Genomic DNA, 17725 nt, shown 5'->3' with positions numbered 1-17725 from the left:
CCCCTGGCTGAAGGTAAATTCAAGCAGCATTGGTTTCAAATCCTGTTATTTATCAAAATCCCAAAAGTTACAGAGCTTTTGAAAACTACAGATCATGGTCTCTACCCAGCCCCATCTAGGGATCCCTCAAATCCCTAGGGGTCACTGGACGTGTTGTGTACCCCAAGAAGGAAGATGCTTAGGTAGGTCTCACGGCCTTCATGGATGCTGTAATCTGCAGGAAGGGTGTGATGGGCAGCCCTTCTTCAATATGTGTACAGTTCGGCTGCACTCCCTTTTAGTAAAACTTTGAGGAAAACAATCTTTATTTCTAATTCTACTTGGCTTGTAAATTTGGACCTATATAGGAAAGGAATCACTTAGAAATGGAAAAGAAAGAAATTAAAATAGTAGAGGAATAGAGGGCTCTTCAACCAAAGAAAAAAATAATCTGTTTTTCAACAAGAAACAATGAATATGGCAGAAAAGAAGTGATTCACCTGAGCTGGGTGAAGTTAGAAAGAAAATTCAAATTTGGATGAAGACAATGTTGAGATGAGGGAGAACTACATTATCAAGGCACAGAACGCTTGGAAGACAAGGGATTGGGAGCCTGGCAGACAGATGCCCAAACTCAGGTTTGTTCTCTAGCTGTCTAAGGTTTATATGCCACGTGCTTTGTAGCCTACAGAGAGATGTGCGGCAATCATTTATTCTTTTTGATTATTTTCATCAACTCTTTTTTCCTGGACAATGCTTATTTTTGATAATAATTAGTAGTAACTACTAATTAGTAGTTAGTTAATTAGAAAACTAACTTTATGGGAACTGACTTGGTTAGGCACCATCTTAACCATAAGATCATCAGTAACTGGACAAAACCACATCATGTGCCTCTTGATATGATGCACTGAGTAGGACAGAACCTTACTTCTGCAGTTTTCCTGGTAAAAATGCATCAATTATGTCTCATTATGAGGAAATAACAGACAAACCCCAAATATGGGTTATTCTATAAAATAAATGGTCTACCTTCTTCAAAAGGGTCAAGGTCATAAAAAAATACAGATTAAGAAATTATTCCAGATTTAAAAGAGAATAAAGAACCATGATAATTAAGTGCAATGTATGAGATTGGATTGTTTCCTGGAATAGAATTTGTTTTTAATATAAAGGACAATTTCAGGATAATTTGAAACACATAAGTAAGGTCTCCAAATAGTATTATACCAATGTTATTTTCTGATTTTAATAATTATACTATAGTTCTGTAAAAGAAGTCCTAGATAATAGAAAACGCATACTAAAGTATTTGGGGATGGTGAGGCATTATGTCAAATGGCTTAGGAAGAAATATAAATAGAGTAGAATTCTGAGACAGTTCCCAAGCCTTCTACACCCTGGTACACATACCTTGTTAATTGCTTCTCCATAGGTTTGAGCAGAATGTGCATGTATGATGGGAGACCACTCCCATCCATGATTTGATTGGATCAGTTGGCTTTGAGTTAATCCAAAGGGAAATGATTCTGGGTTCACCCTGCCTAAGCAGATGAGCCCATTAGGTGAAGGTGAAGCATCAGGAAGACTCCATGGTGCTGGAGAGCAAGCCGGCATGTTGTGGAACTATGGGAAGAGCCACTTGGCAGGAAGCCTCTAGGAGTTAAGCCTGATCCTTGGCTGATATCTGGTGAGAAAATGGGGAACCTCAGTCCTACAACCACAGGGTACTAAATTCCACCAACAACAAGTGAGCTTGGAAGAGGGCCCTGAGCCTTGGGTGAGAGAACAACTCCAGCCAACACCCTGAAGTCAGCCTGGTGAGACCGTGAGTAGTGATCTCTGCTAACCTGCACCTGGACTCTCGACCCACGGAAATTGTGAGGTAATAAAGTGTATAGTATTAAGATACTAAATTTGTGGTAAATTGTTACATTGCAAAAGAAAACTACTATGATATCTAAAGCAAATATATCAAAATATAAACAACTAGTAAATCTTGGAGAACAACTTGGAGAGTTCTTTGTACATTTTTGTAACTGTTCTGTAAATCTGAAATGATTTCAAAATAAAATATTCTCTAAGGTATAACATATTTACATGGCTTACCACATTACAGATGCCGGTTAAAGTATTTTTTTTTTTTTTTCTGAGACGGGGTTTCGCTCTTGTTACCCAGGCTGGAGTGCAATGGCGCGATCTCGGCTCACCGCAACCTCCGCCTCCTGGGTTAAGGCAATTCTCTTGGTTCAGCCTCCCGAGTAGCTGGGACTACAGGCATGCACCACCATGCCCAGCTAATTTTTGTATTTTTAGTAGAGACGGGGTTTCACCATGTTGACCAGGATGGTCTTGATTCCTTGACCTCGTGACCCACCCGCCTCGGCCTCCCGAAGTGCTGGGATTACAGCCGTGAGCCACCACGCTCGGCTCTAAGGTATTTTTAAATGTATTAATACGTAAGTTTTCATCAAAAAACAAATGACCCTTCTCCATTACTTGTTTTATAGATAAGGAAACTGAGGCACAGGGAATTCAGATGACATGGCTGAGGTCCCACAGGTAGTAAAAGGCAGAGCTGGGACTTGAATCTTGCTTCTGGGTTCACACTCCTAAGGACTCTGCCACACTCTCAGTGACCCTGAAGTGATATCAAACCAACTGAGCTAAGGGACCAGGTGAATGTGGTTAAGCATGACCCCACAGGACCCTAAAATCCGTGGGGCATGGGAAATCATTTTTGTTTTACCCTCTGTCATTTTTTTTTTTTTTTTTGATATGGAGTCTTGCTTTGTTGCCCAGGCTGGCGTGCAGTGGTGTGATTCAGCTCACTGCAACTTCTGCACCCTGGGTTCAAGAGATTCTCCAACCTCAGCCTTCCAAGCAGCTAGGATTTCAGGCACGTGCCACCACACCGGGCTAATTTTTGTGTTTTCAGTAGAGAAGGGATTTCACCATGTTGACCAGGCTGGTCTTGAACTCCTGACCTCAAGTGATCCACCCACCCCAGCTTCCCAAAGTGCTCCCACAGGCGTGAGCCACCAGGCCCAGCCTCCCTTTATCTTTTATTTACCATGCAAGCACTTCTAGCCACGGCATGAATAGCGCAGCAGGATGACCAGCAGTTCTGGAATTTCAGCAACAGTATATTTGGCTTATATTGATGGCTTTACATATTATCAAAGGGATTCATATACCATAACTTGCCTTATCTATCCCCAAATCTAAAACCTCCATAATATATCAAGCTAACAAATGTTAAGTGGATGAAAAACATGACTAGAAGGGAGAAAAAATTGAGTGTGTAAAATGGAACCTAGAATAAAAACAGAAAAATAAAGGCATAAAGATCAATGTACTTAAAATCAGTCAATAATGTACAATATGCAATCTGCTTGCCTGTTGATGTCATACATTTATCACATGTCAGGCTTTGGAATAAGACGAAGTCCCCCGAACACCATTGTGAAATCTAGTCTCCTCACAATCCGTCTGACCTCAGAGAGGCAAACAGTGAGTAATTCAAAATATTTTTGAATGAAAGTGTCAGTTTAAGATCCTCAGCATAAAACATACCTACAAAGCCTATTTGCAAAGTAAATTTACTCTGGATTCTTGATACCTATGAAAGTTTTTTCTATTATATTTATTTAAAATTACAACAGTTTACATTAGAAACAAGCTCAAACAATTAAGGTAAAAGATAAATAACTGCATACAGTTTAATTTTACAAAATGCAAACATACATCTTTCATTGTTCCATTATCTGAGTATTAAGCGCCACATAATTGCACAAGGCATTTTCAAATGTCTTAAAGGCTCTAAAATTACAGAGTTGACTTTTGTGAAATAGTCTTTATTTTCCTCCATTATTATACAAATAATTGACCACACAGATTAAATTTAAATCGGAATTGGATATGTCCCCTACAGAGTTCATTTCTCTTGTGCAGCTAAAGGTTGGCAGCTTATGATGGCTCACAGAGCTTATTTAGGCCCCTGTGGGATACAGAATGGGGCTCACATTTTCATGGTTTAGGATGTCTCGGCTGGGAGAGACCTGAGAGTCCCCTGGGATCACATCGCATCTAGTTTTGCCCAAGACCACCTCCTTGCTAGCTAACCCAAGCTAATTCTAATAGTGCCTCTTTTCACTCTGAGAATGTCTGTTTGGGAGACGGTACAGATGAGGAAATGGAAGCCTCGGGATGTAGGTTCTCTGGACCAGACTCCCGCAGCAGAGACCTGTGTTTTCTCCTGGGGATTCGGAAACCCAACCCCCTACCTTCAGAGGCGCTGCCGCCCTACATTGTGGGACAGAGGTGGGGAAGCCAAGGAACCATCCCTTTCATCCTCGCCGTAGAATGAAAAACAATTCATCACCAAAATTACTCACCAAACCTGAGAGGAGGACAGAAGAAAACATGTTTACATTATTTTTCTTTCATTAAAAAACAACACGTGTTTTTGCCAATCAACTGGAAAACACAGATACAGAAAAAGGTAAACAATTCAAAGAAAACTCCCTCCTCTAGAAATAGTTAACAGTTACTAATTGTAAAGACACAGAAGAGTTTCAGGAAGTGACTCTAATTCTCGGTGTAAGAGAATATTTTCATGGTGTGTTCCACTTTGAGAAACCTGATCCAGTGACTCAGAATTATTTCTGAAACAATATCCCCTTCACCCACCGTCAGCTCAATTTCTTCTAATTATTACTCTCTGAGATATTTGCCTCTGATACTCAGGGGAAGAAGGGGAGAGGAAAAGAAGAAGAGAGGAAAAACACCTTTAATTTTAATTGCCAATATGCCAGAAGTGGAAGGATGGACCTGGGTCTCCTCTGGTACAGTATCAGCACTGCTTGGCACACAGTGGCCAGGCCCATGCCAGATGCCCATTGTCAGACACCGTGCTGGGAGGATGGGAACCTTCTGAATGCACAGCCCTACTCACTCCTTGGGCCTAATGTAGACTGGGAAACTAGATCTGATTCCACCCGTGTTCCTGCAATACTCAACACAATGCCAGGCCTGTCCTGGGTGCTCAATGTATTTTTCTTGAATGAGTTAATAAGGATGATTTTCACCAATTTGTTGTTGTTGGGCTCATTCTAGTCCAAGTTAAAAATATAAATCAAAGTGTTTCAAGGTGGTTTCGAATTTATTTTCTTCCTGCAAATGTGTATGAATATCCAATTAGTCTGTCAGACACTGGAGATACCAGGGTGTGTAGGAAAGGGCAACTACTTTTGAGGAGTCCAGAGTCACCTAAATAACCAAATACCAGAGAGAACGTGGTGTAGTTGACCAATCTAGTGAGACAGACTTGGGTTCAAATCCTGGCTCTGCATGCGCTAGTTTTGTAATCTTGGGCAAGTGATTTATTATTAATATTTTTCATATCCTTTCAGCAGGGCTGACAATAATGTTAATTCATAGGTTGTTTGAGGATTTAATGTGATAACTGATGTAAAGCCCTTGGAAGACTGCCCAGCACATGGCAAACCTTGGATGAAGGTGAATGCTACAACAATTTAACAGCTGTGCAATCTTGGGCAGGTGATATTGCTGCATCTGTTTACATACGTGGAAGATGCGGATGGCAGCACGATGACTCATCGTGACTCTTCAACTGCAAGACTTTTTGTTGTTTGCATGTGACTACAAGGTATGGGTCTCCGTCATGGCCCCTGATTTAATCATGGGGACACTAAATCTCCAAGGCTTTGAGCTGGGCCATCCACTCAGACGTCATCCAAGGCAAGAGCTGGGGCAGAAGCCCTGGGGGTGGGGCCAGAACACCTGGGCCCACATCTGTAGTAGGCAGTGGGTTCTGGTGCCTGGCCAGAGGCCTTTGGACCTCTTTTCCCAGCTGTGTGCCCTCGTTTCCCAGAGGCTGCAAGCTCTGTTGATGAAGATTCATTTGCAACCTTCAGAGATTGCCCATGGGCACTGGAAAACCCTTGAAAACACAGAGAGAGACCCTCCACCCCCTTGACCAAAAACTCTGCCTTATAACTACTGTTAAGCGCTCCCTAGGGAATCAGGCAGAGGCTAGGATTGCACCTGATGTCATGTCCTCATTTCACTTCCTTCCTTTCCTTGTCCTGCTCCTGGATCCCTTGTCAGTCTCTCCTGGGAGTGCATGCATCCTCCCACTCGAACCCTTGGCAGGACAGGGTGTGCTGCTGCGAGAGCCTACACTAAAACTGCATCTGAACGATGCTGACCGCATAAAAGGCCTCGAACTAATTCATGGCGCTTCATGGTTCGTCAATAATCCCAAATCCCAGATGCCTTTCCTGGGAAGTGGGACTGAGCTGAAAGGCCAGGGTCCCCAAGACCATCCTGTTTTTAGATATCTTCCAAAAACCGTGAGCCCTTTCTCTATGTCAAACCGCACACCTACGGGGGCTTCACTTCCCTTCTTTATTTACTGAAGGCATGGTACTGCTCAGAGCCTGTCCCAGCGCTCCTGGGTGATGAATCTGTGCGGAACGAATATGTGAATTCCATGTTTCACTGCTGCAACCTCATCACGTCCTCAGAATAAATGTGAGAAATAGGCATTATGATCTCCACTCAGCCAATGAAGAAATTGAGAGGTAAGTGATCAGTTCCTCCCCCAAGGTCACTCCGCCAAAGAAGATGGAAGCTGGGATGTAAAACAGGTCTGATCAGAAATTTGTTTTATTAGACTTGATTGTGTTCTTCCCATGAACTTCCTAACCTGGGTACTGTTAAAACATACAGATTCCTGGACCCCATTTCAGACCTCAGATAATGGAGTCTGGAAATGCCAAGTGCCTTTCCTGGCCATCAGCATTTCAGAATTAGAGGGCTAGCCATGCAGAATGCTGTACACCTGCAGTACCAGTTACTTGGGAGGCTAAGGCAGGAGACTCACTTAAGCCCAGGAGTTCAAGACCAGCCTGGGCAACATAGCAAGACCCACTCTCAAAAAAAAACCAATACACGCAATTAGGGAAAAAAATCATAGCATCTAGAATGATATTAGAACTGCTGCTTGTTGGGACAAAACTATGTATATTTTAAATGTAAGTGTACGTATACTTTATACATGTAAATATACATTTACATATATATATATATATATATAATGGGCTAATTGCCAAGTACTAGCAAATGGGCCTGTTACCAAATACTTGGTACTTGGTTGCTAAGCAACCTTTGTATAAATTCAGGCTGTAGGACTTTGCTTACTATAGGGCGACTTCATTTCTACAGACTCACTGTAGTCTCAGGCACACTCAAGAGCATCTTCTCCTCCCGCTCTCCAAACCTGCCTCTAACCAGCCTAATGCCAGTGAGATATCATAGTGTAATAAGACAGAAGGGCTCATGGGAATCTGAAGTTTAGAGTTGCCTTTGGAGTTCTTGTTAATACTTTTCTCTAATTGTCCATTATGATACCGATCCTTAAGTCTTCGGTCTTCTCCTTCTTGTCTTCTCTTTTGGTGTTGTATTAATCATTGCCTTCTGTACTAGGTTGCTGGTTCAAAGCGCACGGAGCGGCCAGTCGATTTATTGCTGTACAGGAAAAGGAATGGCATACAGAAGACTCCCCAGAAGGTTCTCAACAAGCAGAGTCAATTACTTGGGAGAACACTGCCTTGCAAGTCTTAGGTCTCAGAATAAGAAAGTCATGGGAGGGTGTCTATAGAGATTTAGGGCCTGGACAGTTTTGACATAATAGTTGTAGATTGGTGGGAATATCCAGGCCAGGGTTTCGAAGTGAGTTTTGGTGAGCAAGTGTTATTCTCGATTAATAAGCTATTTAGTTGATTCCGAGTCTTATCTCCCAGGAGAAGGATATTCCTGGAGCAGGAAACTCTTTCTGCCTTTTCCTGTATTGTTTAGCACAGGCACAAGAAAGTGTACTAGCTTCAGTATTGTTCAACAGATCTTGGGAAATCATCTTGGCTTCAGTTCTCGAGAAGGATAAATTGCTTGCACTGAGATAAAAATGTAGAACGTGACCTCTAGGACTAACTCAAGATTACGTATGCAATCGCCACCAATTTCAAATTCCAGTGCAATTGCCTTTCAAGAACTCCAAATGCCTCATTTTTGTAAACTTCCACCCAGACATGATGTGCTGAGCTGATGGGCTCCATGACAAGGTGAAGACACTCAAGAATGAGCCTTTAGAGACAGCTGTTTAACACAGTGGTCAAAGTTCCTAGAGTACACAAACTCCTGGGAGGATCATGGGTAAGAACGTTGAGTTCATCTTCATTTCCTTTAGACACCAGCGACCATCAGGGCTAAAAGTAATAATTTGTCTCTAAAAATAAAGAAAATTGTATTTTTTAGCATACCTGCTCTTGTGCCCTGAGTTTGTTCAAAATGTGTGTGTGTGCATGTGCATGTGTGTGCGTGTGCGTGCGTGTGCGTGTGTGTGTTCTTAGCTTGGATTGCCCTGAAAGCAGACCTGTGACAGAGATGTGAGTGCAGGTAATTCACCTGGGTGATCTCAGAACACCAGGAGGGGAGTAGGAAAGAGTGAGCAGGGAGGAAGCAATCCAGGCTGCAGCATGAAGCATGGAGGGAGGAATGACGCAAAAGTGAATTGAGCAGAGTCCTGGTTCTCAGGAGGTTTGCATTCACCAGCAGACGAAAACAACAGGAGTGTGCACTTCAGACAGAGGAACTTGAAACAACCAGAATCCTTTGTGGCCAAGAGAAATGCAATCAAATACAACAGCAGCCCTTTCTTCTCAGCCTGGCATTGGAAGTTGTTTGCGAAGGTTCAGGTTTAGGTCACAGTACTGACTTTTGAGCTCTTGACTCGGCCTGTCAAACCCTGGGTAAGACTTTCTAGCTTCTTACATACTTAGCAAAAATGTCATTTGAGAGTCAGAAGGTCCAAACCAACTGTCCTTTCTTCATTCAAGAGGAATTGTGCGGGACCCGATGGACAGTTGTGTTTCCTCAGTGTGTCACCACTGGGTCATCTGAGGCAGAAAACAACAGAAGCTTCTGGCCATAGGGAGTCGCCCAGCTGGGCAGGAATGCAGACGCCATGAGAGGCAACTGCCTCCTGTTCACACTCCGTTGCTTCTCTCTCACCTGGGCTTTAGAACCAAGTGGGCAATTTCTTGTTGTCCAAAGAGGAGGTTCTAAAAAACATGACAAATGAAAACAGATGGTTGCCTCTGTCACTGAGAAATTGCTTGTAACAAAGGAAGACTTCCCATTCTGCAAAAGGCCAGTTTCCCTCCTCCCTGTGAGGGTGGAGTCTCTGCCCGGTCTCTGCATGTTCTGCTTTCTTCCCGTTAGAAAAAGGATATTAGGCAAACTGGAGTGGGATAGAAATGTGGATGTTTTATAAAAAGTTTATTTTTAAATGAGCAAAGCATTCAGCTTGATCTCTATTTTTTTAAATTGTTGATTAAAATGGAGATCTGGAGGCACTGACATTCTCCGATATCAAAAAGCAAGTTGCCAGAAGGGTCAGGAAAGAAAGTTACTGGGACAGGAACGAAACACAGTCACATAACAAAGGTGTGCATTAAAACGTGACTTCAGGTGAGGTCTCGTTTGATCAGAAAAATAAATTCACGAGAAAACCTTGTGCAATGTATAAATTTGCCGGTATCCGGTGAATCTGAGTTCCTCATTCTCTGTCCATTGAGGATAGAATCCCCTGGACCACAGACAGGATCAAAGGCAGGAATGGAGTCCACATTTTCCCCTTCTCCTGATTTATGACTTCCATATATTCACCTCTTTTCAGCTTTTCGTTCCAAAGCAGCAATCCTTGATATTTTCATAAGGAAGCTACTCTATTTTCGCAGACCTTGAGATCATGGAGGGCTGTCCAGAGAGCTGGACCAGAGCAAGGATCCCCAGAGAAAAACAAAGAAAGGGGATTCTCCTGCTAGCCACATGTATTGGAATAGGTACAAGCTAGGCCACTGTAACAGGAGACCTCATATCCTGTGGCTGGCACACGATGGAAGTTCACTTCTCCCCCCGGTGGACGATTTTCCATCCTCAAAGCCTGGCTTCTGTCTTTCCATGCAAAGTGGCTGCCTTAGCTTCTTTATCCCTCAGCCAGTGAGAAAGAGGAAGAAGGCTCCTCTCCTTTTCCCCAGAAGGCTGTTCACAGTCTCTCTGTTTGCATCTTAGTGGGAAGAATTTAGTTACATGGCCACAAGAACTGCAAGAGGTCCTAGAGCTGGATCTGCACCTTTGACTAAAGAAGGAACAAATGGCTCATCATCACTGGTCGTTAGAAAAATGCAAATCAAAACCACATTAAGATACCACCTCACACCAGTTGAAATGGCGATCACTAAAAAATCTGGAGACAACAGATGCTGGAGAGGATATGGAGAAATAGAAATACTTTTACACTGTTGGTGGGAGTGTAAATTAGTTCAACCATTGTGGGAGACAGTGTGGCGATTCCCCAAAGATCTAGAAATAGAAATACTATTTGACCTATCAATCCCATTACTAGAAATATACCCAAAGGACTATAAATCATTCTATTATAAAGACACATGCAGACGCATGTTCATTGCAGCACTGTTTACAATAGCAAAGACCTAGAACCAACCCAAATGCCCATCAATGACAGACTGAACAAAGAAAATGTGACACATATACACCATGGAATACTATGCAGCCATAAAAAAGGATGAGACCATGTCCTTTGTAGGGACATGGATGAATCTGGAAACCATCATTCTCAGCAAACTGACACAAGAACAGAAAACCAAACAGCATATGTTCTCATTTATAGGTGGGTGTTGAACTCTGAGAACACATGGGCACAGGGAGGGGAACATCACACACGCTAGGGTCCGTAGTGGGGTGGGGGGCTAGGGGAGAGACAGCAGGGGGGTGGGAAGGTTGCAGAGGGATAACATTGGGAGAAATGCTTGATGTAGATGATGGGGGGGATGAAGGCAGCGAACCACCATGGCATGTGTGTACCTGGGCAACAATCCTGCAAAATCTGCATAGTACCCCAGAACCTAAAGTACAATTTTTAAAAAAAGAAGCAGCAGATGTATTTTGACAAACAACTAGCAACTGCTGCCATTTGAAGCCTTTCCCTTTGCCCGTTGTTTTAGCAAACTCTGGGTTTGCTATTTAGGGCATGTCAAAGAGGCTTCACCTCTTGGGTAACTCTGATTTCTTGGCATTCACCACCTGGGGCCATTTCATTATGAGGTCAGTCCTGGATCAGTAACCAAGAGAGTTGTAATGGGTATCAGTGATGGCCTTCAGCCTGGGATTGAAGAGGTGTGACAGCCACTGTGTGTATTAGATGCCCCCTGTGTTGTGAGGTAGAAATGTGTATTTGAGCATCTTGCTTTCACAGAGAACATGATAAATGTGGTCACTTTCTATATATTAATGTTTCTTCACATTGGCGTCTTTATGTTGCTTTCTTTGGTATACCCATCAGCTTCCAAAGAACACAAAAGTCCTTGAAGAATAGAGCCCATGGCTGTCAGAAAATATGCAGTGTCCATCTCAGGTAAGATGTTCATTTGCAAGTCAGTAGAAATTCAAAGCGTTCTCTGGAAACATCATTCATTAGTTACAATAAAAAGAAAACAAAGTGCCCAGACTTTCATCTACAGCCACAGAGTGCACTATAATCACAGAGATCTGCAGGTGTTTGGCTGCCGTCCTAAATGGCTCCGCCTCTCATTCTATGGCAGCTTTTGGAGATTTTCCCTCCAGTGACAGGGAGCAAGGGAAGGTGGGCTCTGCTCAGCTTTCCAGCAGCTGCTGTGCAGTATCTCTTTCCACCTGCCCCGGTTTTGTTCCCTTGCATTCTTCCTAGTCGGAAGAGACCACAGCACAGCGTTGGGAAACCTTCGCATCTTCCTGTTTTACATTTAGGAGCAGTGGCATGCCTTGCTGGCGATTGTACAGAAGCTACAAGCTGCTACTGAGGGCCAAAGAGAAAGGCAAAGCACCATACACAGAAAGCGGAAGAAATCCAGGTGTTAACTTCCTATCCAGGTGAACTTCTCCACTCATCCTAACTGTAGCAAAGATTGGCTGAAGCTGCAGAACCTCGGCCTGTCTTAGGCCTGGAGCATTATCTCTTTGAGAGAAATGACAGACTGGAACATCATCTAAAGATTGACCGCACAAAGCATTTTGTTTATAAAGTCATTCCTTCCCTGGCTTTCCGTTGTTTACTCTTGAACAACTTTAATTTTCAAAGATTTTATCCTCCTTTATAAGAACGATTCACAGTCCTTACAGAAGAATGGGATACCACATTAAGGCAGAACAATGAAAGACATAGTCACTCATACTTGTATTTGAAGTCACTCCAAGCTCTTGTGTACATACTTTTTTCATTCTATTTGCAGGGCACGTTGGGAGCCAGATGTAAGGCTGATGGACCCACAGTGTTGTGGGGTGAGCCTTATGCTGTGCTGAGGCACAGGATCCGAGAAATAAAGAGACAGGACACAGAAGTACAAGAAAACGGCAGCTGGGCTCGGGGGGGGCCACACCACCTATAAGCAGAGTCAGGCGAGGCCCCGAATGTCCAGAAGCATGAGTGTTTATTGTGTATAGGTTAGGGGGCAGGGCAGTGAGTGAAATCGTCTTTAAGGATAGTGATAGGGTCGTGAGCAATAAAACATGAAGTCCATCCCCATTAGGTCACCTAGGCCAGGAGGTGGACAGTGCACAGCAAGAGGCCCATTCCCACGATGGCAAGGGCCATGCGCAGTAAGGGGTCCACCCCCATTAGGTCACCGAGGTTTGAAGGTGGGCCGTGCGCAGTGTGCAATACTTCTATCTTTGGTCAAACTACTTCTAAGAAGATTTATAGGAGGATGCTTTAAGTCACATAGCAGTGACAGAGCTGTCAGGGTTACTGCCACCTTCTGGCAGCTTCCAATGGGTTCTATGGGAAGATGCTTTTCGAGCAGCACAGTAGCAAGAGCTGATAGAGTTCACAGTCACCAAGGTGGATTGCCGGTCTGAGGGCGGCCTTACACAAGAACTGGAGCAAGGTCCTACAACTCCTTTACCAGGAGCAGTGGCTCTCGCCCCAAGCCTGCCACACAGCGGGTATCTTTACGATACTGAATGCTGCCGCCTGGGCCATGGATTCTTGTCCTGGCATAACTGTTTTTCCCTTAAGTCATCTCTGCGCTGTGTCTGCTCTAGGCATTCCTCTGATTATAAGCTGCTTATTCCTTAATTCATGCTCTGTACTGTGTCCACTCCAGGCATGCCTCTGAATGAACTAAGATATAATTACAGGTATATATGTAGGGAAATATTCTTTAGGCACTCATACTATCAACTATTTTATGATTATATATTGAGGATTAGATAAAGGGATTTGTCAAACCCTAATTCTATAAACTAATATATGATTATATGAAGGATTATATAAAAGGAAATAGCTGAGTGTTAACACTATAAAGTGAGATATTCCTCAAGCCCTAACCGTGCCAGGGTTCTGCTTAGCTCTCATTCCTCGGTGCCTATAGGGGGGTCACCCGCATCTATTAGTTAAATATATGAGAGCAAATTTGTGCCTTTTTTTCATTTAACATTTTACTGTGATCATTGTTTATGCTATTACAATTCTTTTGCAAGCATCGCTCAAAATTTTGCCTGAATGTTTCTAGCTGATGTCATCGCTTGCCCTCCATTCTGATTATCATCATCTCTACTGTATCCAGAACCATCTGATTATTCTGGAATGCCCTAACTTTCTGCACCATCTCCTTTCTTCTTGGAGCTGGCTCAGGCCCACCCATGCAGTAGAGTGGGGGATACTTGTATTCCAGGTGCAGTTCTGACACCAGTTAACCCATGACAAGCCACGCAACTCTTCAGTCATTCGTTGTTTTGCTACAACAACAAATGTGTTCTGATTCTCAATGCCAAGCATCACTCCTGCATAAACAAATACTGGGGAATCAAAACCTTCTTCTGATCTATGTGGCCCTGTGCCAGGCAGCCCCCTTCAGTCTCTTGCTGTAGAAACCACTCTGGTCAACTTCAGCCTCAAAGAGAAAGGGTGGGGGCCGGGAAGGGAAACTCCACAAAACCTGTAGGGGAGGACCTCTTGTGCAAGAGTATTGCTACGTGAGGGGTGTGAGCTGCGGCCATCCCTCTTCACTCATTCAATGTGAAAAATACTGGAAAGGAGTTGGATGGGTCAAGAGTAGGTGGCCAGCTGCCCTGTGCATGGGCAGTTGAGAAAACTCTGGAGACCAATGCTGTGCACTTCCTTGGGGAAATCATCCCTTTCATTATCATAAATGGAGAGGAAATATCTTGCCAGGGCAATCTGAGGTGCCATTCAGAAGGTGCCATTCAGAAGTGGTGTTCCATTTAGAAGATGCCACTCAGAAGGGTGAAACACTGGTAGCCCCAAAACGACAGATGTCCACATCGACTTCCTTCTCTCTCAATCCACGATTCTGTGTTTGGCTGAAGAAAATCCGAATCTCATGACCCTATGAAAGTCGCCCATTCTCTCTGCCTTGCAGCTTTGCTGGCCATGCGGACTCCTTGCCCTCACCTGCCCTCAGGAGCACCCATCTGTAGACGCTCTTTGTCCACGACATTCCCTGCAGATCACATCGCTTAGACAAATTCTGTGGATGCAGTTGATTATATTAGTCCAATTTTTTACTGTCCCCTTCCCTACAGGAGGGTCATATGCCCAGCCCCATTCAGCGGGATGCACAGGGCTTCCTCAGATGTGGTGTACACGTCACTGCCCCTTGGGCTTTGGGTGTGGCTTGTCACATACCTACCCAGTGGGATAAGGAGGGAAGACCTGATGTATGCTGTGTTCAGGCAGAAGTCTCAGAAAGAATCCTGAGATGCTACGAATTCTCCTGCATCTTCCCCTTGTCAAGAGAATGAAGTAACCTCCATGGGAGGGGATCCTTTATCCTGAGTCTGGAAACAGGCATGTGGAGCAGAGACATAGTCCATTAGCAAGAAATACATATTTGTTTCTGGAAGCCACTGAAATTTAGAGTTTCTGTTACTGCAGCAAAACCAGTTAATACAGTGCACAATGCCAGCATCTGGACTTGAGAAAAGGCTTTTCTCCCATAGAAGCAAACTCCTCAGAGACAGAGGCAGCCGCACCTGTCTCTCCCCCTTCTCCTAGTGCCTATGACAGTGCCGACGTGCAGTTCATATGAACCAGTGCTGGTCGTTCCAGGAACCAAATATCTCCCTCATCCCACCTCGACTCCATGTCCAGATTCTAAGAAACAACACAAAATAGAAAAGTAAAATGCAACTTGGTAAAGACACAGGAACTAAGGTGAGAAGGTAACATTAAGGACTAAGCAAAAATAAATAATATATATATTACTTTAAAGTCGCATCTACTCAATGTATTTATTGTGTGGAATAAAAAAACAGGTCACAACAGAAGGTCACAATAATCATCGTAACTCAATACAGTCTCTCTGTCTTAAAAAGACGTGTCATGGGGTGAGGCGAATGCCTCGCCCACAATGGGGAGGCAGCAGTGAGGAGGGCAGAGGTCGAAAGTTGTTTGCCTTGGTCACCATGCTTTTCGGAGCCATAGGCACTGGCCTGAAACCAAACGTGAAAGGTCAGTTTTGTCTGCTCTTCTGGGCCCCCGCTTGCACCTGGCTGTATGACCCGCTGCGTACAAAGGAAGGGGCAAGAGGCCTTTGGAAAAACCAATACCAAACAGGCTGTTTCCTGCTGTAAAATGAGGCCAAGGGCGGACTTTTTGTTGAATTCATACCAGAGAAGGGGCATTCTTCATAGATTTGTTCCAAAACGTGAATTGCTTTTGGTAAAGTTCCCAGCAAACACATTTCCAGAGAGCCTAAACCCTAGAGAGCCTTTTATTTGCAAGAAAATGTTGAATGGAGACAGGAGTCCTAGATTGTTTGTCTCCCCATGGGGAGTCTGAAGCAATCCCATTAGCAGATCTTGAAAAAGCAACAGACCCAGAAAACTAAAACCAGCATGGAATTCTGTGCACTTCAGATGATGTGTGTGTGCGTGTGTGTGCATGTGCGTGTGCGTGCGTGTGTGTGCATGTGTGCGTGTGTGTGTCTGTGTGTGTACGTGAGTGTGTGCGCGCGCATGCGTGTGCACATGTGCATGTGTGCGCATCTGCGTGTGCGTGTGTGCGTGTGTGCGTGCGCTCATGTGCGTGCACCTGTGTGTGTGTTAGAACTAGCTCCATTGTAATGGCAGCATCAAGGGGCCCAGATAGGTCCAGTGGAACAAGCAGCTGTGACCATTGCTTCATCTGCAAACTAAGGATGAAAATAAAGATCCGTTAACAAGATTGAACAAGACAACTCAGAAAAGTGCATTTTAGAGTGTTTTGTATATAGTTGTCTCCAAGGAAATAGAACTTCCTTCACCCTCTGGAGATCACACAGATAACATATGTGTGAGGATGGGTATGGAAATGTGGTCACAAGGAAACATGGGCATGCTGTGCAGTGTAAGATCATTACATGTATTTTATGAATTGCTTGAGGGACTAGTTTATCTCACAGTAATGTAGATGTGTGTGTGCATCATCTATTTTTGTATCACTGGAGTTTACACACATGAGATCACTTATGATTAGAATGAATTATCTCATTCTGAGGGGAGACAGGAAGCAAAGGGAAAAAGAAGAGCAAGTCAGTAATAGGAAATACTATATATTAATTTAAACCTCTATCTCCGTCTCCATATGAATCTACAATTTACATCTTTAATAAGTTTGTTGTACAGAAAAAAAACAGGAATGTGGTACATTCAAAACTCTCTAGAATTTCCACACCTTCTAGCTAAGTGTGATTAGCCTAATTCTTTCACCTCAAAATTACTCTCTAAAAGACAAAAATTGACGGAGACTGGAAACTTAAAATTTGCAAAGGTGGAAAAAATTAGTTGACCATGACATAGTATCTGATTCTTTTAGAAAATATGTTTTAAAACATTAGATTCAGGGGGCCCCTGTGCATGTTTGTTACATATGTATGGCATGTGTGATGGTACGGGATGGGTTTCTAGTCTATCCATCACCCAAATATTGGACATTGTACCCAACAGGTAATGTTTCAACCCTCACCCTGATTGTTTTAACATCATGCTCCTGACTTGAGAATATTAAACAAAATGTAATTTTTGAAAGGTCTGTTTCTTTGCCTTTTAAAAAAAAAAAAATAAGGAAAGGATAATGACAAACCTCCTTGGCTCTTAACTCAAAAGACGCTGGTGGAATAATCCATGGTGGGCAAGAGAATGAGTTTGGTCAAAGGATGAGGAAGGACAGGAAGTGAAAACTGTTGCTTCAGGAAGACTTGTAAGCCACCAATGTTGCATAAGCATGTAGAGAAAGCAGTAGATCACCAAGGCTATGAATGACAAGAAAAGAATGAAAAGACTTGGAAGAGGAGAAATCCATGTGGCTCTTTTCTAAGATCCCTTTCTTAGAAGGAAACACGACCCTTCCCAAAATTGCATTTACTTTGATAGCCTGAGGTCAGTGTGATATTCAGAAAATACTAAATATGCAGAAATCCATTTCCTACTCTTTGTTTGCTCGAAGGAATTAGTTAATTACTCACCACATATCTAGGACTCCAGGAAATGGAAATGCTTCACATTATAAATTACATTCGTATAGGTCAGAGATTGCAAACTGGGACATAAGGGCCATATCCAATCTACGGATAGGTGTCACTTAGTTTGCTCAGTATTTGTA

The sequence above is a fragment of the Callithrix jacchus genome, chromosome 5 (genome assembly GCF_049354715.1).
Source record: "Callithrix jacchus isolate 240 chromosome 5, calJac240_pri, whole genome shotgun sequence".
NCBI lineage: Eukaryota > Metazoa > Chordata > Mammalia > Primates > Cebidae > Callithrix > Callithrix jacchus.
Note: the sequence above shows the minus strand (reverse complement) of the source record.